The sequence below is a fragment of the Lathamus discolor genome, chromosome 13 (assembly GCF_037157495.1).
Source record: "Lathamus discolor isolate bLatDis1 chromosome 13, bLatDis1.hap1, whole genome shotgun sequence".
NCBI lineage: Eukaryota > Metazoa > Chordata > Aves > Psittaciformes > Psittacidae > Lathamus > Lathamus discolor.
In genome coordinates, this window is record NC_088896.1 from 12,375,060 (window position 1) to 12,398,410 (window position 23,351).

Consider the following 23,351-nt stretch of genomic DNA (forward strand, 5'->3'; position numbering starts at 1 on the left):
TTCAGATATTGAATCCCGTGCAGAATATTAAATACTTTCCTCTTCAGTGATCCCAGTAAATTTAATTAGCTTTTGTTCCCCGATAGAGTTGTCTCTGCGATCCCGAAGCGCTGCGTTTGGAGCAAGGGGGAACTCCTCTCCTAACTGAAGCGCTGCTGTCCTGCAGCGTGTGCACTGAGGGGAGCAGCCCCTCCGTTGTTGCTGCATTTCTTTTCCCACTGTTGCCTCCCTGCTCTGTACTGGGACTTTAGAGCAGGATCTTGGCTCCATCTGCAGCGATGGGAAGGAGGTTGAAGGGACCCTTCCTCCCTGGTCCGGTTCCCAGTGGCTTGGCTCTGGGATGCTGCTGGAGGCAGGTTTTACAGGGGTTGCTGGTACAGCTTTGCTCAGAAGGTGTGAGAGCTCTGCCCGGAGGGTGATGGTCTGGGGAAGGGGAGGAATCTGCTCTGGGCAAGCTGGGAATATCAGCGGGATTTGGGTGACTTGTCCAGGCATTTTCTGTGGCCATTTGAGAGCTGGGTCCCAAGGGTGGATGGAAATAGCACAGTGCTTGACTTTCAATAGAGATGTTTGTTACTGGTGCTTTTTTGGTGCTTGGTTTGGTTTTTTGACTTCCAGAAGCTCAGAGTAAAGGGTGGGGGAAAGAAAACCCCTTCCTGATGGAAGCGGCTAATAGCAGGTTATAAATGTGTCCCTGGCATGGCTCATTAGCTGCTGTGACACACCGAGAGCTATGAGCGGTCTGATACCAGCAAATCAATGCAGGATTTAATCTGAACAGAGCATGTGGGGAGCTCTGGTCATGCCGCACGTTACCAAACGGTTCACCTCAGCCCAAAGAGCAGCTCCGCTCTGGTGCCTCCTCCTGCCTGTGCTGTGCAACCTGCGACATAAACAAACAAACAGGGACCTGATTTACTGATGATTAATTTGCATAATTAGTGCTGTGTCAAATCACTCCACCGAGGTGAAGGCACGCTTCGGGTAGGTGCTTCCATGGGCAGCTTTTGCTCCTGCTCGCCGTATTTCATGTCTTGTAAGGACGTAGCATTGGTGTTGATGGGATTTCCTGGAGTCGGAATGGGAGGTGAGACCCCACCAGGCTTTGTGTGCCCTCTCCTGCTGCTGGAGCAAATGTCCTTCCCTGAAAACATGCGCCAGGAATGAGCTAAGACCCAGCTCTGCCCATGGCACGGAACAGTGTTGGCTCCTCGGAGAGCAGCACTGATGTGATGGCTGAATCCCGGCTGTTTCATGTCCACTCGCTGCTCGCCACAGCTCTGCTCCAGGGCTGCTTTGGGAAGGCCCTGGACACTGAGCTGGCTGCAGGCTCTTTGCTGTATCTCCCCTGGAACAGGGGAAGTGGCTGCAAAACCCCCATCAACAAAGACATAACACCACATGTGATGCTTGAAAGGAGGCCGCGCTGCGGGCAGCCCGGTTGTGTGGCTGCTGCCCTGGCTCCTTCCCCCTAATGGAGATCAGATTGTTCTCCGGATCCTGGCATTGTTTTGGTAATTGGCTGATGCGGTGCAGTGCTCACGGATTTAATAAGTTTGTCAGTGTAATAGAGGCTCGGGGTTTTGCTGTTAATGCACAGCGACAATTGCATTTTAGATTTGCTCATTATGTTGCATAACCTCGCTATGGAATCTATCGTAAATTCTATTTTAAAAAGCATTATTTCGGGGCACATTAGCGTGGCTCTGCTGCTCCTCTCCCAGCGCTGGAGGGGACTTTGCAGCCTGAGCATGTTCAGGACCAGACGTGCATTTAGCTCCTCGCTGGGTATCGCATGTTCTGCTTCAGGTTTTTTGGGTCAGGGTGTCCAACCCATGCCAAAACCCTGGGTCCTGCCCTCTCATCCCACCGTCTCCATTGCGGCCAAAGCTGGTGCAGGTACCTGGTGTCCTGGTAGCTCTCTGGGGATGGCTCCAGCTGGCACCATGCCCCAGCATCAGTGGATGTGGATAAACCACCTGGCAGGGCCAGGTTTGAGCTGGGCCCTTGAGCTTCCCAATACCCAACAGCATCTGGTACCTTACAGAGGTGATTCCTGCAAATCTGGGTCTGGCTGCTCGGCACTGTCCTTGCTGGGGCTCCACAGAGGGAATAACAGGGGCCTTAGGGATGGAGAGGATCTCCAGGTGTGAGGGTTTTGCTGTGTTCTGTGTTTAGAGCATCTGTGGGCAGGAAAAAACCAAGTTGGAGTCACAACAGGTCTTGTCATCTCTTTACTCCAGCGGTGGTTATGAAAAGGATAAAAACAAAAAGGCAGCAGTGATTTAAGAGCTCTGACTGCCTCCAAAGGAAGGCCCTAAATGGCAAATAGGCTGTGAAATAAGCTAAGAAGAAAAGAAAAACAAGTATTTTTTCCAGATTAGTACTTGTTCCCTCTGGTCACGTAACAGCTTCGCCAGAAGGCAGTGGTTTGTTGACTTGTGCTTTTTCTGAACTGCTTCTCTTCCCTCCACTGTTGCTCTCGCACATTCTCTGCCATTATCCCCTTCTGCTGCTGCTGCTCCTCCTCTCCCAGAGCCAGGTTCAGATGCTTGCCTTCTTGGAGTCCCATGGACAGGCTACCCCTGTGGGTTCCTCTCCCTGCCCTGGTGTAGGTGTGAGCTGCTCAGCTTAGGCCTTTCCTGTGGGGTTGCCAAGCAATCCCGAGCATCCCACTTCTCCCAGTTTGCAAGGCTGTGCCTCCTGAGCAGGTCCCAGTTTGCCTTTCTAGGAATGGATGTCAACAGGGACCCTTCTCAAAGCCTTGAAATGCAGAGGCAGCTTTGCAGCACTGAGCTCTGCCCTGTTCCTGGTTCCTCATTCTCCAAATCTGCTGCCTAAAGCATCTCCAGGCTCAGTGAACCGTGAGGAAACAGCCCAGCGGGGCAGCGTGAGGAGCCAGCCCAGCGCTGCCTTTGTCTGCGGGTCTGAGCACAAGAGCTGCTGCGGCTCTGCCAGGGCAGCGGGGCTGGGAGGCTAAAAATACCCTCGTTTGTCATGCACAATGGATGGTGTGAGATGCAGTTTATGGGCCTCATTCACATTGTGGCTCTGGAGAACCCTGATGGTTTTCTCTAGAGTGTTCTCAAAGCCCCTGGGGGGAATGCGAAGGGTGTTTGGAGGGGATGTGGGGAGCCTGTGTATGGGCTCTGTGGGATGCTGATAATGTGTCAGAGATGGACCATGGGCTGAGCTCATAGGAAATAAAAGGTGGCTTAAGCCAGCTGCAGGTATTCCAGCTATTTCTTAGGAAAACGCGATGGTGCAGGTCACGCACTGTACCCAGCTGCCTTCCTGGGCGAGAGCCCGGACCGCTGGAGGCCTGCTCCAGCAGCACGCTCAGGGAAGCTTTGGGGCTGACCGGGCAGGGTGAGGGGCTGGGGGAGGCCCAGAGCTTTTGTGGACCCGGTGTGCACCGCACGCGCGCACCCCGCACGGCCTCGGGTTTCGCAGCGGTTGCAGGGGTGAACAGAAACCTCCCTCGCTGCGGCCCGGAGCGGCCCCGGGCGGGGACGGCGGGGGGTGTCCGGGGGCTGCTCTTCCGTGAGCACGGCCCCAGCGGCCGAACGGTGCGGGGCGGCCGCGGGCAGCTCCTGCCCCGGGCGCTGCGCATTTTCGGGGGGGAAAGGAGGGAACCGGCGCTTTGTTGGGTCAGGTCCCGGCCCCCCCCCCCCCCCGGCTCGGGGCTCCCCCCGGGCCCCGGCGGCCCCGCGGCAGGGGGAGGGGATCCCGAGGGGCGGGGCGGGGGCGGTCGCGCCCGTTCGGCGGCTCCGGGGGCGGCGGCGCAGCCGCGTGCGGGGCTGCCCGGTGCGGCGAGCCCAGCCCCGCGCATCCCGGTGCCGCCTCCTGCCGCCGGGCTGCCCCGGACGCCGCTGCTCGGGAGATGCCGCTCGGCGGGCGGGAGCCCGCGGCTGCCCTGCGCCTCCTCCGCCGCCGCGGCGGGCACCGCTGAGCGCGTGAGTTACCGGGGACGGGAGCGGGGAAGTTCCGCCGCTGCGGCCCTGGGCGGGAGGGATCCACCGGGAGCGTCCCGGCGGGCGGGGTGGGGGGGGGCTGGTCCGGGCGGTGGAACCGCTCCGCTCCGCTCCGCGATGGAGTTTCAGTGCGGCGGTGGCTCGGGACCCTGAGACCGTGTCCGGTGACGGGGCCGGCTCGTTACAGCATCACCCCGAGCTGGAGCCGGCAGCGGTTCGCTCGTCCGCAAACGGATTCCAGCCCCCTCCTCGTTCAGTTGCAGTGTCGATTCTTAGCAGATGTCTTCATTAAGTGCTGCTGTTCACAGGAACGTTGCGTTAATTGAAATCACACCCTCCAGGTGAAGGTAAATTGTCAAAGTTGGGTGGGATGGAGTCTGGGTTAATGGGGTGAGGGAGGAGGGGAGGAAAAAGGAAAGGAAAGGATGCTCCCACCCAGGCTCGGGAGCGAGCAGAGCCAGGCAGCTTTCCCTGGGTTTTTCCTTTTCTGAATTCATGCCTGTCTCCAGGAATTCCATCACAGGAGGAGCTCACTGCGAAGCGCTTGGTGCACGGGGAGGGATGGATGGATGACAAAGGCCCTTTGGAGTCACCCTCTATTTGTGTTGTGTGTTGCAAGGTGCCGTTATCCAATGCCCATGTGCTGTGCTCCCCTATTGCTGTGCGTGCCACAGTGCCCAAGCGCCACACTGCCGAGGTGCCGGGCAGGACGGGCAGTGGGTGCAGGCAGCAGCCTGGCAGGAGCTGGGGGCATGGAACCATCCCTGTGGCTGGAGCAGCCTGGGGAGGATTCATGGCACCCGGGTGTGTGCAGGCGGAGATGGGGGAGAGCTGGGAAACCGGGATTTCTCAGCTTCTCACCAGCGAGTGTGACATTAACACCACCGACTATTTTCAGTTGCCTTTCATGGGGGTTTGGCACCCGCTGCCTCCACGGTGCTGGGGGGCTCTGTGCTGGGGTGGCTGCCAGTCGCTGTGTGCTTTGGCGTCAGGGAACACCTTGCACTGTTTCCCCTGCTAATGCTTCCCGGTGTTTCCTGGGATGTCCAGGGCTCGCGGTTGGTCTCTCAGCATGCCGAGGGTGTATCCTGCTGCCCCGGTGTTGCTGCGTTCCATCGGTACCCGCAGGCTGGAGGCCGTGCTGGGAGCTGTGCAAATAGAGATGAAGGTGCTTTGCTCCCCACAGAGCTTCCTGCTTTCAGGCTAAAATGGTTGAGGCGTGATGAAGCCTCACAAAGCAGGAAATTAAGGCTATTTTTTTCTGGATAATAGAGAAAGTGCCTGGAGTTGGTAATTTTTGTGGAGGGATGATTGCAGTGGGTTGGGGCTGCCCAGATCTGGCCAGTCGTTGGGAACGTGTTCTTGGCTCTGAGAGCTGTGGGGAGGCTCTGCTTGTTTCACAGAACATGGAGCAGGTTGGGTTGGTTTTTTTCCCCACCATCCTTTGAAGTGATCCATGGGTTTGTTCGGCACCGTGGAAGCCTCGGCATGAGGGTACGCAAATGCACTGCCGCAGTGTTGAATGCACCTCTATCAGGGTTAAGGTGGTTGCTTTTGGGGTCCTCTCACAAGGATGCGAATTCTGTGGAAGGAGCTGAAGGAATGGTTTTGGAACACCAAAGATGGGAGGTGGGAGCCTGCAGGGCAGCTGGCTGGTGAGCACTGTGGCCGTGAGCTCAACCCTGGGCACTCAGAGGAGCTCGGGGAGACTGGGATGGGACTGGGAACCCCCCCAGACTTGTAGTTGTGGCTATTGCTCCTTCCTGGCAGCTTAGGAACTGCGTGAGGATGGATGTGGCAGTGCTGGAGGTGCTGAAGGAGCCATCACGGACAGACGTGTGCCTCAGGAGACCACGGGTGTGGGGCAGCACAGTCAGGAGCCCCAGGCTGGCATCTCCTGGGGGCCTCCTGGTGCCCATCCTTTCCCTTCCCATCCTGCCGCTCCTGAATGGGAGGGATCTGGGCAGGCTGGGAGGCTTTAGGATGGTTTAGGATGCTCCATGGGATGTTGCCTTTGGAAAACCGGCTCTTCCAGCTTTCCTTACCCACACACAGTCAGTTGTGCGTACCCCGTATGCTCCCCATTTCCACAGTCCCTTTGTTCTTATGTTCCCTGGCAAGAGCTGGGAAGTTTCTCTCCTTCCCTTTCAAACTAAAGGGCCTCTTTCCCAGTTGCATTTATTTCACCACCTCCCATCACTAGAACATGTCATCCTTAATCACCGCGCTGATGTCCCAGGCGGAGGGTGCTGGGGCAGCCTGCGCTGCACTCGCTGGTGGTGGAGCACGTCCCTTGTGCTGCTGTTGCTGATTTGCCTCCCTGTCCTGCACTGCAGGTTCCTCTTTCCCACCTGGGGTGCAATAGTTTTTGTGGCCCATCTGCCTCAATGCCTGAGGGATCCTGGACCTCCCTGGTGTGGGAGGGGGGCTGGAGCATAAGCTGCCCGGGATTGGGTTCTCGGGGGGATGCAGGCATCCCCATCAAAGCAGCTCATGCAGCACTGGCTGTATTTGCTCCCTCAGTGTAGAAATACAGGTTTTTAAGTGTGTGCATTTACTAAATTAGTTTGTCGTCACAATTTTTCAAATGGATCAGCTGACAGCAGATAAATCCCTCTGAAGGTTATTGAGATAATAAAAGGCATGAGGGAAGTTCCGTAATTTATTGGAGTTCTCTTTTAATTTACTGCCTTACGGGGTGAGAGCACACTGAATAATTAGTTCTTATGACTGATTTGCTCTTTGCAAACAAACCTGGAAGGGGAAGGGGAGCCGGTGGTGAGGCTTGAGGCTGAGCTTGGTGCAGAGGGGTTGATGGAGGTGGTGCAGTGGCTGAAGCCGTGTGGTGCCGGGAGCCTGCAGCTCCTCGGGCATCACCACGGAGCAGTGCAGAGGTGCTGGTTGGCAACATCTCTCCTCTTTGCACATGTGGAATAAGAAATACAGGAGACGCAGCTGCCTTTCCTGAGGTGGTGGAGTGGGTCAGTGCCTCGGCTGGGTTTAAAGGTGACCTGCAGAGCTGCTCCCTTTCAAACTGGTCTGAACGCCTGCTGCTCAGCGGTGGTGAATACAATGAAGTGGAAAGGTGACGTGTTTCCAGGCCTGTGAGCTGACAGGGACAGGCCTGGTGCCGTGGTCACCCTCTGCCCTCCCAGCCCTGTCCTGCCCCAGGGGCCTCACTGTACCCAGGACCCTTGGGAGCACCCACGGGTGTCCCACCAGTGAGCGGGGCAGTGGCCAGAGCCGAGTGCTCCGGTGCTGCCTTCCAAAGGCAGCAGCCTCTGGTTTTCTCTGTACCCTTTAGCAGTGTAGGCAGGGGCTGCTGTCAGTGCCATTCCATGGCTTTTTCCTGGAATCCTTTGAGGTGTTTCGGGATGCACGTTCTGGCAAACTGATGGGCTGAGGCACCAGATGAGGAAGCAAGATTTTCTCCTCTCTTATTTCATTAGTTACTGAGATTAAAATTCTGTTTTGAAACTTCAATAAACCAATCTGAAGGCAGCTCTCCCCTTTGCTCAGCTCGCACTCAGATGCTCCAGGCATCATTGTGTCTTCCAGACTAGACAAGATTGAATTTCTAATGGATAGAAATGAGCACACAAGCTTGGAATCCCTTTTCATGTTTCATTATCCGCTGCGTGTGTGCTCCCTACTTGCTGCCTGGTACCGGTTGTCCTGCCAGTGGCTCCTGCCTGTCCTGGGCCTTGATCCCAATCCCTCTTTGGCATCTCCTGCCCTCCCCTCTCAGCCCCATGCTGCGGGATCTGTGCAATGTTAAACTCCTCTGCGTGCCATTCCCTGCAAGCCGCACCAGGCTGCCTGTGTCTTGCTTTGGGGATGCTCCGTCCCAGTGGGAGGCAGGTGAAAATGGGATTTACATTTAGAAGAGGACCTGATGCTTCCTTTGGGAAGTCTGATGGGTTCAGAGTTTCTGGAAACTGGGAATCAAGCAATGTCTAAAATCATCCCAAGGAATGGGTGCGTGGTGTGTGGGTGGGGCTGGTGCTTCTGGAAAATGGGATTGTTGAAGCCGGGGAAGTCATTGCGACTGGAATTTATGGAAGTGATAAAACAACTTTTGACAAGAGGCTCCCCTCCTCCGCAGCCAGGAGAGAACATTCCCCTCGTGTTGGATCGATAAACAATTAATTCAGAAGCTGGGAGCTGGAGGACAAGGGAGAGTTTTCCAGATTTCTGGACTCTTAATCAGGCCCTGGGTGAGACACAGCTGTGAGAACCCGAGACCTGCTGATAAAATCTTGCCCTTGATAACGGGCTCCTCGGTTTCTGGACCGCAGATGATACTTCCTTTGCTGAATACATCCACTTTTAAATATAGAACTTGTTCCTAGATATTTATGCTTCCAACATGTTTAATGTAGCTTTACTTAATAATCTGCTTCAAAATGCTGGCTTTCCCCCACATTTTAATTGAATTCTAATTTCCATTCGGAATCAGCTTAAATTAAATGAGTTTAGAAACATAGTAAATAATACATATAATTCACTTACTCCTACCATAAGCTGTGAAAGCAAAGGATCCAAATAACTATTTGACCCTGCATGTGGGACATCCTTCTTGATAGCACAAGATCTGGCATCCTTTTGCTAAATATGGTGTCTTTGGGATTTGGCCATAGGAAAGGAAATGGAAAGGAATAGGAATTAGGGAAGAAAAATGAGTTGTAAGCTGGAAACTGGAGTCCAGACAGAGCTGCTCTCCCTGCTCCCCATCCCAGCCATCCCACCCATGTCCTGGTTCTCTGCAGCACCCCAGGGTGAGGGTCTGCCTGCCCCACAAGGGCTGAGGATGAGGAAGGGAGCAGTGGCTCCAAGCCAGCAATGATCAGAATAAACCTGTTCACTTGGTTAGTGGCTCAATGTCGGGGTCCTTGGGTTGGGGTTTGGAGCCTGGCTGGGCTCCAGCAGCATTCAGTACCTTTTTCTTTGGGGCTTAGGCTGTGCGATAGCAGGATGGAGACATTGGGTGGTGCCGGCACCAGTGTCCCCTGTGTATGGGTTTGGGAGGCTCCAGGTCACTGGGAGCACTGGCAAGCCTTCGGGCTCTGGCAGATCCTCCATGAGCTGCCTTTGCTACTGCTGTGACTGAGGGAGCTGAGGGTTTTAATGCAGCTTCCCCAAACAGCATTTGGGTCTGTAACGCCCGATGGGCACAGCACTGTGCGATGGTGGGTACGATGGAGTGTTGGCTGTTTGCAGGCTGGGAAGGTCTGTTAGCTCGGCAGGAGTTCCTGGGGTCTGTTTTGTAGGCAAAAGGGATTGGAGCTCTCGCACAACTTGTGGTTTGGTTTCTGGGCAGTGAAGGAATTCCTGCCATAGTGCTGTAGCAGGTTTGAGCCGGGAACAAACCCTGCTCTTGGCTGCGCTCTGGGCCGCGAAGGTGCCCGGAAGCCAGGGTGTCGCAGCCCTGGTGCTCGGGGATGGCGTGTGGCGCAGTTACGGGTATTCAGCATGCACAAGGGGTGGCTGGTGCTGGGAGCACCGCTCTGCGCCGAGGGGCTCTGCAGGCAGCCCAGGCGATGTGCACGTCAGTGCATCACTGCTGCAGCCACCCAGAGCTGAGCTGCAGCTGGGCTGGATGCACAGGGTGATCCCGCTGCGGCAGGAGGATGTACCAGCAGCAGCGCTGGGGCTTTCCCCACGTCCCCTGTGCAAGAGCAGGGCTGGGGGTGCAGCCACAGGACCCCCAGAGCCGCGAGCCGCAGGCGCTGCACGGGAGGGCTCTCACAGGCAGATCCGGCTTTGCCTGGGAAGGTGCTTCATGGAATATGCAAATCCCGGTACGGAGAGAAGGGCCTGAATCATTATACGCATAGGCAAGGCTTTTTTAAATAAAGCTATCTCCAGTATATTGCAGAAGTAATTAGAGAATCCTGAGCTGGCTGCATCTCGATCTTTATAGCAACAGAGCTGATAAAGCATGATTCAGGGACCTCGTTATCTTTTTTTAAAGAAGTTTTTATTTAACTTCCGTGAAGTTGCCATGGTTACCCCTGTGCATGGCTTCCCTGCCTCTCCTGCCTCGAGTGCAGCTGCCAGCGCCGAGAATTAAAACATCTACATTTGGAGCAGGCCTGGCCTCCCCCCGCTGCAGTCCTGGCTGTGCTCTCGCAGGGGGAGGCTGCAGATCAGGAGCCTCGTCCCTTGCTGGGCCTGGAAAAGGCATTTCCATCTCCTGTGCTTGAGCTGTTTTGGCTTAGTAAAGCCCAGCCTTTTCTGTGCTGAGCAAGCAACCTGGCGGGAAGGGTTTGAAGGGTAGGTTTGGGTCCCCATCAGCTCAGGAGGGAGGCAGTTGTGCTACCTGGCCTGAGCAGTGATGCACATTGCATGGCCATTGCTCTGTGTACACTGTCGCGTGCAAAACAGTGTTAATGGTCCCATCAGGATCTCTGACCTCCAAACCTCAGGACAGAGAGAACAGGTGGGTTCTGGGCCTGCCTGCCTGGCCCCAGTGGGATGGGGAGGTGGCAGGAGGCACTGGGACCGGGACTGGCATCTGGAGTGCTGGGTCACCCTGTTACCTTGGGGTTGGTGGAGGCTGCGGGTTTAATGAGCCCCAAATGAGCCCTCTCCTGATCTTGTGCCAGGAAGCCATGGATGCAGGCGCAGGAGCCGAGGTGAGGTATGAGATCAACCTGTTTCCATGGCAATGGCCATGACATAAGACACCAACAGGAGATGTTTGGTGATAACACCTTCCTGAGCCAGGTGAACCCAAGAAGCTGGGGAGCTGAGGAGGCAGCAGCCGCCCGCAGCCAGCCCAGGGACGGGGATGCAGGAAGGTGTGGAGCTCCAGAAGGGGAAATCGATGCGCGAGCAGTTGTTTGCTGGGCAGGAGAAGCCGTGCTGCTGCCTCCTGCCAGCGCAGGCCTTTGATTTCTGCTGGCAGGGGCACTCGGGTCTCGCGGGTGCCTGGCACTGCCGCTCTGATCCGCTGCGCCGCTTCCCGTCCCCGCGGCGCCGGGCAGGTAATGAGGAGCCGTGTGCCGGGCGGTGGTAGCAGCCATCTGCCCAGGGCAGGGCTGAACTCCGTCCTCATTACGTCTGTCAAAGTTTTGTCAAGCTTCCCCCCCTGCTCCTCTCGCGTTCCGAAGCAGCGCAGGGTGGGAGGGTGTGTGGGAGGTGAAGCGGCACCAGAAATAGCTCATCGCGCTCGGGGGTGCTGCGGGAAGGCACCGCTCCGGCAGCCCCGCTGCTGCCCCGCCGCCGCTTCGCCGGCTTCAGAGTCCCCCGGATGAAGTGAGCAGCTTCTGTTTGTTTGTCTCCCCTGTTTGCCTCCTCCCTCCCTCGATTCCTCTTTTTCCCTGCTCCGTTTTCCTTCCCGATGAAAGATTTTTCTTGCAGTGTCAAGGCAATGTGACCTGGTTCCGTAATAAAGAGGAAGCTTATTAGAATTAAAGCCCAACAGTGTTAAAAAAGCAATCTTTGCAAGATTGAGGCCATGAGGGAGCTGTAAATTCTCAGCAAAGACCTCATTTAAAGCCTGGGATGGAAACACATGCGCACGCACGCAGCAGCCTGCGAGTCTGGTGCTGAGGAGAATTTGGGAGAGGATGAGGAAGAGGAGCAGAGTCTGGAACCTCTTGGATTTGCCCAGGATCCTCCCGTTGGACGGGCATGTTCATGGCTGTGTTTGCTCCATGGCCTGAGTGGCTCCATGACTGCCCCTTGGGTTTGGGTTTATTTTCCCTTGGGATCACCCTCCTGGCACGGCCGCACACCACCGCGGAGGTGGGGGCAATGGCAGCCAGTGCCGAGCCTGCAGCTGCTCTCGGGCTCCCTGCTGACTATGGTTCTGTGCAAGCCCCAAGGGCTGCTGCCCACTGCAGTTCCCCTTGCGGTGCGATGGGTGCTGGGTCGGTGCTGGAGCCGAGATAGGGTGTCCCTCCCTGGGGGGGGTGTGTGGCTCTGCAGACTCCTTGCCCCCGTGCTTGCGGCGGTGCTGTCTGCAGGGGTGCTTCTGGTGCATCAGTCAAGGCTTGCAGTGCCCCGCAGGGCAGGTTGGTGCTTGTGGCATGGCTTTGGTTTCATCCTGCATGGAGCACAATTCCCTCCCACCTGCCTCTTTGGGAGCATGGATGGGACTTCCCATCCATGCCCGGGGACGCACCAAGCACATTGAAGGGCTGCAATGGGGAGCAGCTGAAGTGACTGGCTGCCTTCTCTTTCTTTCTCCCTCCTCCTCCTCCTCCTGCTGCTGTTTGTTCTGGGGCTGTCGCTGCATCCCCACTGCCGGCTGTGGGCAGTGAGTGAGGAGCAAAGCGGCGGAGCTGCCAGCACGGCCCCAGAGCTCCCGCTGGCCGCGGAGCAGCAGCCCCTTCCTCTGCCCACCGTGGGCTGTTGTCATCGTTTGCTGTTTTCTAATCCCAAAGTCAGCTTTCCTGGCGGGGAGCGTGGCGGCTGCTCCGGTGTGGAGTGCTGCGCACACCTGCGGTGCGGGAGACGTGAGGAGAGATGAGGACATCCAGCAGCAAAGGCAGGGCTGCTGTGCGGGTCCTCGGCCGCTCTTGGGCCCGAGGTCAAGTTGTCGGAGCCCGACACTGCTGGGAATGCCGGGGCTCCCGTGTGGGGATGCCCCAGGTCAATGGGAGCTTGTGGTAAGGAGGATGCTTAAAGCTGGAGCCAAGTGGCCTCAGCCTGGAGGCTTTTCAGAGGCAGGGAAAGAGCTGCCACCTCCCAGGGGTCTGTGTCCTGGTGCCCATGGCTGAGGCTCCCCCATGGCCTTGCCTGCTGGGTCACCGGTGAGTGCCTCTGCTCCCAGTGGACAAGGTACCGAGGGATCCTGCCGAGGGATGGGATGTGAGGGAGTTTTCCCCTGGGTCTCACATGAGCGCAGGGAGTTGTGCTGTGTTCCCATGAGATGTGGTGCTCGGTTCAGCTGTAGCCTCTTGTTGTCACTTCTGCTCCTGGATATTTATAGCCAGGCACTGCTGGAGTTGTGCTTATCCTGAGTCATGACTTTGAATTTGGGGTGTATGGTGGGGTTTGTGCAGATAGGCTTTGGGGGCATCATGGTCCTCTCCTATCCTCCAGATCCACTGCAAAGACTCTGAGGAGCAGCACTGGGGTTATAGAAGGGTTTCTTCCTGAAGGGGTCTGAGCAGATCCCTGCCCTGCTGCCTTCCTAACACACTGTTAATTTAATGTCTTGACTTGGAGCCATTCACTCCAGGATAAATGGCTTTTCCATCCAGAACCCATGTGACTTATTCTGATGTTTTGCTCCTGAGTAGATGTGGGTAGGGGAGAGCCAGGTGCTGGATTGGGCGATAGGCAAGGGAAGCAATCTCTGGGAGGCCATCAATTTGGATTAAGCTTTGTGAACTGGAATGTAGGGTAATCACCATCCTTCATTTCAGGGAGGTAAGAAAAAAGTCAGCTTCTTTATGGATTGTTATAGCTGCAGTAGGAATTGCTTCCACCCTGGCCATGGGCACACATCCCGCTGGGCAGAGGTTGTGGAGGAGGGTGTAAAGCCAAAGGAGTGAGCAGAGCATGCTGGGGAAGATGTGGGATTCAATGGAGGAGCAAAACCCCTGCTCTTCAGGAAAGCTGCGTCTGGACCTCTCTGGGGGTGGGATCCCATGTATCTGTCCCTCCTGGGGTGCGCTCTGTAGAGGCTCCTGGATGGGTGTTGGAGTTGCTCTTTGACCAAAACTTAGTGTCCAGTGGACCTGCTTGAGTGAAAAGATTCTATGATTCCACCTCCTGGTACAGCATGGGGGGGGACGGGGGACGGGACCAGCCGCTGCCTCACTCTGTGCACAGCATCCCCCCCTTCCCAGCCCTGCTGTGCAGGAGCTGTGGAGCATCTCTTGGTCTGCTCCAGCAGTGCTCTCCAGGCATCCTCCACTTGTGTGCGCCTACGCTCAGGCAGCAAGAAAAGGCTCAGTCCCGTAAACAGGGGAGAGGGGGAGTGATGGAATGGAAATGGGAATGGGGCAGCGCTTGGAGGCGGGGGAGTGCGGGTGCGAAGGGAACCAGCCGAGTGGAGCTGGTGCACTGCTGCCTGCACACTGCCTGCATTGCTGCCTGCGTGCTGTGGTGGGGAGATGCTCGCAGGGCGGAGAGCTCTGAGCTTTGCACAAGGCCTCTCTTCTTCCCTTTTGTTTGTACTTTTTTCCCTTTATATATTTGAGTGCTTCATTTTCCAGGAGCTGTCATTTTACATAAACCTCTCAGCGAGGTACATCCATTCCCACTGCCAAAATCTCCATATCAAACACTTGTAACATGCCGCTGAACTGACAGCCCCGACTCTCCGCGCTCTGTGGCTTTACAAAGGGATGCTGCGTCGGTGAAGGATATAAATACACGCAGTGAAACGACACGCAGCGCTCGCTCCCCGCTCGCTCCCCTGCTCGCTCCCCTGCTCTCTTGTTGCCCAGTTTAAATTCATCTGCAGCCTCGGCATAGGCGCCTGTGGTCTCCCTCTGCACTGCTATGTGTGAGGGGATGCGGGGCAGCAGCTGCAGTGCTGCGTGGGTGCTGCTGCATCGCTGCAGGGAGGTGATGCAGGCACCGCGGGGTGAGCAGGCTGCACCCCAGGAATCCTCCAGCCTGGATGCAACCCTGTCAGCACCTTCTTGTGGCTGCCCCATCCCTGACAGTGCTCAAGGCCAGGCTGGACAGGGCTTGGAGCAAGCTGCTCCAGTGGAAGGGGTCCCTGCCCATGGCAGGGGTTGGAACGGGTTGAGCTTCAAGGTCCTTTCAACCCAAACCATTCCATGATTCAGTGGTTCTGCCTCGTGGCAGCTGTGGTTGGAGCTATGGGGTGGGTTTAAGGACATGGGCAGTTCCTCTGGGATGTGGCCCATCTGCCACCGCTGCGGTGCGCTTGCTGCTTGTTGCCCTGAGCACCCTTTGTTTGGCAAGTGCAGCCCCACTGCAGTCAGGGTCCCCATTCCACTGGGGCATGGAGAGGCCCATCTTTCTTTGCCTCGAATCCCATTTTAATGGGAATATGTGGACAGAGAGAGTTAAGCCATCCAACTGCTTTCTTTCCAAAGAATATTCTTTTCTTCTGAATGAAATTCAAATCCAACCCCAATCTCTGTTTCTTTGCAAAGGATAAGGAAGGAAATGCAAAATATGCTCCCCACCCCCCGAGTCTATCAGTCTTGCAGCTGATGAACAGAACCATTCCTGCTCATCCTGGGATTCCCTCCCTCCTCTTTGGAAAGAATTCATTGTGGTTGGTGATGGTGTCGTAGCCACATGGTGCTGGGGTGGCCACGAGCACCCCTTGGCTCTTCCCCAGGGTGGGACTTGGTTATCCAGGGAGGCAGTGGGATGCTGGAGGAGGGGAGTGGGTTCTGCCTGAGGGCTGAGAGCTCCTGTGGTCCTTCTCCCCTTCCCTGCGCAGGGGCTCCATGGGCCCTGCTGCTGTGTTATGTGGCTGTGCCGTTCTGTTGGTCCTTCTCTGTGGCACAGGCTGTTACTGGTGCCCCAGCACTGGCAATGCCACGCTTGGAGGTTTCTGCTGCTTGTACAGACAGGAGCCTCGGCTGGGAAATATGAGAGTTATTTTCTTTAATGTAATGCCATTAAAATGGTTTTTAATTGAGTTCATTTCCGCGAGTTCAATGATAAATTTTTAAGTGCCTCAACTTGGAGAGGCAGGTCCGCGCCTGGCTCCTCCCTTCTCCTGCAGGAGAAGCTCCAGGACCTGGAATGTTTCTGGGCTGTTGCTGCCTCCATTCACAGAGATCCTCCGAGACCTCTGCCCCAGCTGTGTGTGTCCCCAGAGCTCCCGTCCCCCCAGCCCTGCTGCCAGGCGGGCGCTGCTGGGGGCCATGGAGATGCTCTGGGTCAGGGCTCTGGAGACCTGAGCTTGGCTGGGGGACCATGGAGGGTGAGGCAGTGCGGCGCAAGCTGTGCCACCATCTGTGCCCTCGCTGGCAAAGCCGCGCAGACCTCGCGGCCGCAAGCGGCTCTTTCTGGAGGGGAAAAATGCTCCTGGCTGGTGATGATGCTCCTGCGAGCCTGGGCAGCACCCATGTGCTGGGGCTGGCATGTGCCAGGGTTGTACTGACCCCGGGGAGTGTTGCACCCCCTGGGAGCCCGCTGCCAGCTCAGGGCAGTCCTGAGGATTCCCTTTTCCCATGTTGGAGGGAGCAATCCGGGCTTGGCTGTTGGCTTCCGAGCGTGGCTCAGCACAGAGCCCTATGTTTGCTTCAGGGAAGAGGTGATCGCTCATCCTGGTGCTGGAGGCTGGGATGGCACATGGTTGAGCTCTCCCCATGCTGATGTACGGATGCTTGGGAAGGGCCAAGCTGTAGAACCCCTCGGGAAGGGGCTCTCCTGGAAGGAGTGGGTCCGGCTCTGTGCTTGCTGGGAGCGGCTGGCTCAGTGCTGCTCCATGGGGAAATTCCCGGTTTCTGGTTTCCCGGGCAGGCTGGCAAGTGCACACCAAGGAGGCAGCGTGCCCGTGGCAGGAGCAAACAGTACTTAACGCTGCATGGTTTGAGATGGGACCCTTTGGTCCATAGCTACACTGTGGGGCAGGGTCCCCTCAGCCGACGGAGCCCTGAGGAGCTGTCGATCAAGGCGGGTTTGGCTCAGAGGTGAGCACCCGGCCCCAGAGCTGTTCCTGGCCATTGCTGCCCTTCCCTCAGCCCCCAGCTCCCCTCTCCTTGTCCCTGTGCTGCTGGGATGTGCCATGGGCACACTGGCTTTACCCATCTGCTGCAGGAGGGGAAGCTGGAGCAGGGGAAGCAGTGATGGGTTCAGCCAGAGCATCACCCTTGGCTCTGTCCCTCGCCGTGCGGGCAGGCAGTGCCTCTCCCAGCGTTCCCAGTACCTGCTCTTGGTCCCGTGCCCATTGTCCCGCTGGCAGCAGCAGCTGCTGTGGCTGAGCCCGGCCAGGAGCAGCCCCCGGTGCCAGCTGCCTCCGGGCCACCTTCCCTGCTCCTGTCTTTGTTCAGAGGCTTTTCCCTGCCTCCCTGCCTGCTCGTGCTCCTGTAGGAGCACTGGTATTGGAGGGAGGGTGCAGGCTGTGCAGGGTGGAGGGAAGATGGTCTCTGCAGGCAAAGTTCATGGACGTCCATCACTGGCGATGGGAAGTTTTTGTAGGTGCTGATGAACTGCCTCCCTCTGATGTGACATGGCAGGATAAAATATGAGCGACCGCATTCTTTGACTTAAAACTTAATTAAAACTATACATCAAAAACGTGAGACCCCAGGCTTAATAAAATCTGATAAAATTATACTAATACACTTCAATTTCAATTCAAGGCTCCCTGATGGAAGAGCGTGAGAGGCTGAACCCATAACTGGATTAGAAACACCTCCTATGCAATATTTATGGTGCTGTCCTGCTTGAGATGCATGGCCTCCGAGGAAGACTCTGGCATTGTGATGAAGAGGAGATGTCAGCACAGCTTACATGTAGATAGAGGGCAGGATCATACAGGCTCTCCCGGCAAAAGGAAATGCCTCCTGACCCTGGCCATGCCCGCACCGTGCAGTGCTGCCGCAGTCCCTGTCTGTGGTGCCGGTGGCCCATCACCCGCTGGTCAGGGCGAAGGGAGAGGTGCTGCGCTCTGGTGGTGCGCTCTGCCCGTGGGCTCCTGGCAGCTGCTGGTGCTTTGCTTTCACAGGTGATTTATTGAGTGAGATGCTGCTGGATTAGAGGCTTAGAGCCAGAGCCCTGCCATTAGGAGCTGAGTGGAGAAAACGAGCCTGTTAAATTGCTGTGCTAGTGTGGCCATTGCGGTGGGGAATGTGGCTGTTGAGCTGCTGGGGGGCAGTTTCATGGTGGAGATGCCTCTGCTGCAGGTAGAAATCAGCAGCAGCACCCTGTGTCCTGCATAGTTACCTCAGGCAGGTTCTCTCCGTTACAGCCTGGAGCATCCCCACTGCTAAAAGTGCTCACTCAGCCTTTTCCAACCGGCCTCATGTCCCCAGACCTCACTTTTGGGCAGAAATGACCCGGGTTTGTGTCTGGAGAGGTTTGTGCTTGGTGGGATTGGGGTTTCCCGGCATGCTCAGTGGCTGCAATGCCACCTCTCCCTGGTGACACAGGAAGCGGCTCTGGTAGACTGCTAATGTGGAACATAAATCGTGGCGGAGACAGGGGAGGTCAGAGCAGGGAGGCAGGACCAGTAAAGCACTGCGGTCATGAGACGTTGGCCTTAGAGGAGAACCCGGGCTGTAATTACAGAGCAAAGGGAAACACACAGCGATGTGGCTGTGGGAGCGCAGCCCTGCCCGTGCCCCGCTGCCCATGGACTCCTTGCATCGGCTGACACTGCCTCTGTGTCCTCCCTGCCAGCCCTGGCCTGCTGCAGTGGGCTCTGAGGAGCGATGTCTTTGCTCACAGCCTGGAGCAATGTGATCCCGGGGTCTGCTACCTCTGTTCCTTGGGTTGCACCTAAACCCATCAGGATGCCGCATTCTGCCCTGGCCGAGGGTGATGTGCAGCCTGCCCCCGGTTGGAATGCTGAGCATGGACGGGGGGCAGAGCTGTCTGTTGGGGTACAACCGCAGGGCTCTGTGTCCATCTCCTGTGGCCTCCGGTGCGGTTAGCTCCACTCCTCTCCCTTCCAGGCGACCGGTGCACGATGCTGGTGTGTGTTGGTGTTTCTCCAAGGTGGTGGCAGCCTGTGGTCCTCCCACAGCAAGCGGCCAGGCTCGACCCCGGGTGCTGTAGAGGGGGCAAGGTGGGTGCTGTGTGTTGGGGAGACCCTTCCTGGGCAGGAAGGGACATGGGGGCAGCAGCTCTGCCCCTCGCAGGGTCCCTGTCCCCTTGCCTCCTGCCCAGGTCCCCGGGTGCCGGCAGTCAGGGCAGAGCTAAAGGAGAAGAGGGATGGTTCGGAGCTGGTGCCTGTCGCTGCCCACCCGCTGTCCTCCTCCCCGGCCTCACCCCCGGCTGCTCCTCGCGCCGTCCCGCTCCAGCGCTGGCTGCACCACGGAGCTGTATTTGCAGAGACTGTGGGGGATGGCGTGTGTGTAAAATTAGCACTGCTTTGTTAGTCCTTTTCAGGCTAATTCGGAGTGAAATGCTTTAGCAGCGGTGGGCTGATTCTATCAGCAGAACAAGAACTAATTAAATTCACTCTGACCATCAAGCAGTAAATTATTTATACCCAGATGGATGCAATCTAATCGGTAGCATCCAGCCCCACTGAACTTGCATCCTCCTTGCTTGAGGGCGAGGGGCAGGTCCAGCGGGCAGAGGGGCAGCAGGAGGGCTGGGGGCAGCGCAAGGTTTGGGCAGGGGATGCAAAGTTGTTTTCCTTTCTGGAACCAGTGTTGTGGTGGGACCCATGGCCCTGCCAGGGGTGCAGGGGTTGCAGTGAATCCCCCCAGCATCTGCCTGTGTGAGCTTCATCACTCCCCTTCCTACATCTTCGCCAGGCCTGGCAGGGCAGTACAGGCAGAGCAGTGCAGGCAGGACAGGCAGCTCAGCGCAGGGCAGATCTGAACTGTTACCATCTCCTTAAGGATGTCATTTTTTGGCTATCTGAGCCTGGTGTCTGATTAGATCGTTCTTACATCTCAGTGGTAACCTGAGCTTTGACTGCTTAAAGGCTGCAGTTCACTCTAATTAGTATTGAGCTGAGACCCCTCTTCTCTTGAGTCAAAAGAGTGAAAAACGATTTGCTGGTCCTTCGGGAGAGGCATAAAGGATTTCAGCAACCTGGGACACTGCTCTTGTTGGGGTTGGTTAAAATCATGTGTTAAAAGTGATCTGGCCAGCATTTGTATTGTAGGGACACAAGGAAGTGGTTGCAGAGCAGCCACAAGGGCAAGTTGCAGGGTCCTTGCCTTGCAGGGAAGGAGATCTCCATCCCGTCCTTGGGAGAACGGTGTTGGGAGCAGTGGTTTCACTGGTGAGAGCTCAGCTCCATCAGGGCACCGCAGCCAGGAACATGCCTGAGGCAGCATTGGGCCAGGCAGGGCGCACAGGGATGGGTTTGGGTGTTTAATGTCTGGCAGGGGAGAGGCCACAGCAGCGTCTGCACCACTGCGGGGATGGGGACGGCTCCTCTGGAAGGGCTCTGGGGCTTTCGCATTTATTAAGGTGTTTAAGAGTAAATTGGCTGTGAACCAGCCTGTATGGGCCGAGCGTCTCTGGTCTGCATGGCTGGAGCAGAGCTTCCATCAGGGCTGCCCAGTATTTCCTCCAGATAAGAGGGACTGCGGGCAGGCTCCGGCACTTGGCCTTGTCTGTTCGCAGCGCTCGGTTGCTTTCCACTGATTCCTTCCACGTTAGATTTATTTTGCTGTATTACTCGAGGTAAAGGCACATCCATGGGTGCGGGCAGCACCGTGCTCTGCTCCACTGCATTTTGGGATGCTTGAGCCCAAATGGTGTTTGCATTTGCACCGGCGATTAATCTCTGTAGCAGGGGAGGGAACTCTTGTTATGAATCAGGCTCACAAGTCTCAGCACACATATTTCCAAAGCCCTGTTGAACTATTAATCCTCCCGGCTCCCTGGGGTAGGGAGGATGGAGGGGGAAATGTCACCTTGTGGCAGGAGAGCTGTGATAGGCAGCCAAGGCAGCCAGCTCCGTCTTGGAGATGGCTCCTGGTCTCCAGATCACTCCGCTGGACCATGTGGCCTCACAATTGATTTAAAAAGGGAAAAAAAAGAAAAAGGAGAAAGAAGGCAACTGCTTAGCTCTGGGTTTGCTGCTGCTGAGAGGACAGATTTGCCTGCTGGCAGCTATCTGCCATTAAATGGATGAGCTATTCAAGTGTGGGTTATGGATTTAGGATCAGCCTGACTGTGCTGGAGAAGACACACGATGCTGAGCCCAGATGGATGTGTGGTCCGGGACGAGCTGACATGCTCTTTTCAGTAGTGGCAGAAGGTGGGATGGAGGGGCCTTCTCCGGGAGCAGATAACCTTGCAAAGGGTGAGAAGCTCCTCCAAGCTCCTCCACACTGCTCCGTCCAAGCGCGGGCGGCTTGGCTGGGTTCCCTCCTGGCTGTGAGTGAGGGAGGTTCATGGGGGGGACACAAGCACAAAGGCTGGAAGCGGAGCAGGAGGAGTGAGCCTGGGGCTTGGCTCATGGCTGAGCTGGATAACAGGAGGTTGGTTAAACAGGCTCTGCTGAGAGGAAGGAATTGGGAATTTCCCTCTGGGTTTGGTGATATTGACAGGAAGAGACCATGGGCTGCTCTTGTGGCAGCGCTGGAGGAGAGGGACTTGAATGTATTGGGCAGTGGGGCTGGGACCTCATCCCTGTGTCAAGCTGTGCAGCACCGCCTGCAAACCTGCCATGGAGCTGAGCTCCTGGTGAGCCCTTGGTTCCTTGGTGCCCCTTCCCCATAGCCAGTGCAGGAGCAGCTTATCAGGGCCCAGCCAGTGCCACCAGCATCCTTCCCACACTGGGCAGCACTGGGAGATGAACTGTGCTTGGCTTGTGTGCTTCAGAGCCTGGGAGCAGCTTCCAGGCTGCAAATATCCCTTTCCAGCCCCAAGGCTGCCACAGAGATCCTCCCTGCTCCCGCGGGCAACAGCACACCTAGCCCCGGCATCCACAGGGACAGTGTGGCAGCAAGGGAGCAAGGGGGACCCGCCGGCAGCCAGCAAGGTGGTTTGGGTTTGGCTCACATAGGTCACTTGCACACTGAGCAGCCAGGAAGCAGAGCAGTTGGAAGGCATCTCCCCGGTGCTGCTCCAAGCGGGGTGGGATGCTGCGTGCTCCCTGCCCTGGGATGCGCCCATGGTCCCCAGCTCCATCACGCCGGCCCGCGGGCGCTGCCGGGTGCAGTGAGTGTGCGGATCCAAGCCGGCAGCACTAACACGGTTCAGGAAACTCTAGCGTTTAAATTTTGTTATTTATTTTTATTTTCCATTTTTGACATTGTTCCTCAACCCTCTATCGCGCTCCTTGTTAAGCTGTTAACTCACTCCATTTATTTAGTACGAGCATTGCTGAGAGCTCATTTTTATCTTGGTGAAAACCAGACTTGCTCATGGGCACATAATGAAATTGTATAAATATACCCTTAGCTGGGAATCTAATTTATTTTTCCTGTTCATTATGGGGTAGAAGGCCATTATGAGATGTATAACTTTTTTTTTCCCAGTGCTGGAATTGAAGGGCTGGTGCGGGCTCTTTTTATACTGATGATTTCGTCCTGATTCAATTTAAAGCTGGTTAGAGCTCAAATACTGGAGCATAATTGACAAAGATCAGTGTGGGTTGTAATGCTAATGTCTTGTCTGTGGCTCGGCAGCAGCGCTGGGCAAAGGCAGGTTGGAAACTGCGTCCAGCAGAGAGTGGCTGGGTCCTGGTGTGCCCGGGATGGGTACAGGGAGTAGGATCGAGGTGCCCGGGAGAAGCGCATCCGCAAGGATCACTGCCGAGCCATGGGAGCGTGGAGCCCGGCTCGCCTGTGCCATAGGGAGCAGCAGTGCCCAGCGCCAGGGTCAGCAGGATGTGAGTCTGTCCATTTGTCCATCAGCGGGATTGATTTTTGACTGTATTGATATTGCTATAAAGTCATGTTTATAGAGCTATAATTAAGCGGGGCCATTTAGCAGGCAGTGTTAAGTGCTGAGCAGATTTATGGCACAGTGCAGCCTTCTGCGGTGTTATATTTCACCATGAAGTACACCAGGTTTTTATGCGTTCTACGATTGTGTTCGGTTGACAGTGATTAGTATAATGGGGGGTTCCGGGGTCGTGTTGCCAAGCTAAGGAAACAGCAATTATGGTCCAGCTGCAGTATCAACTTAATTGCATCCATTTGCAAGCGACAGGAGCCCGGGTGTGTGGGAGCAGCTGGCGGGGCAAGCCCCGGCCACCCCGCGCCGGAGGCCCCGGCCGGCGGATGCTGCTCCCTGGCTCTGCTGGCCATGGCTCTGAGGGTCCAGTACTGAGCAGAGGGGAGGGCACATCCTGTGCAGGCACTGGGTGGCTGTGGTGGGGTCTGTTCTGCTCTGGGGAGACCCCCCTGCAGTCCTGATCCAGCTCTGGGGCAGCAGCACAAGAGGGACGTGGAGCTGCTGGAGAGAGGCCAGAGGAGGCCATGGGGATGCTGCGAGGGCTGGAGCAGCTCTGCTCTGGAGCCAGGCTGAGAGAGCTGGGCTGGGGCAGCCTGGAGAAGAGAAGGCTCCTGAAGGGGAGACCTGAGAGCAGCTCCAGTGCCTAAAGGTGCTGCAGGGAACCTGGAGAGGGGCTTGGGACAAGGGCCTGTAGGGACAGGCCAAGGGGAATGGCTTGAACCTGCCCGAGGGGAGACTGAGATGAGCTCTTAGGCAGAAGCTCTTCCCTGTGAGGGTGCTGAGGCGCTGGCACAGGGTGCCCAGAGAAGCTGTGGCTGCCCCATCCCTGGCAGTGCTCAAGGCCAGGTTGGCCACAGGGGCTTGGAGCAAGCTGCTCCAGTGGAA

The 23,351-nt window shown here is 56.6% G+C and overlaps 1 protein-coding gene across 1 annotated transcript in view; it reads left to right on the forward strand.

Annotated features, from left to right (window-relative positions):
* The first annotated feature begins 3,869 nt into the window (after positions 1-3,869).
* Positions 3,870-23,351, forward strand: part of RBFOX3 (RNA binding fox-1 homolog 3) — a 107,375-nt gene continuing 87,893 nt past the window's right edge. The window contains exon 1 of the mRNA XM_065693564.1: positions 3,870-3,956. The gene's annotated coding sequence lies outside the window, so the exon portion shown is untranslated. The remainder of the gene's footprint in view (positions 3,957-23,351) is intronic.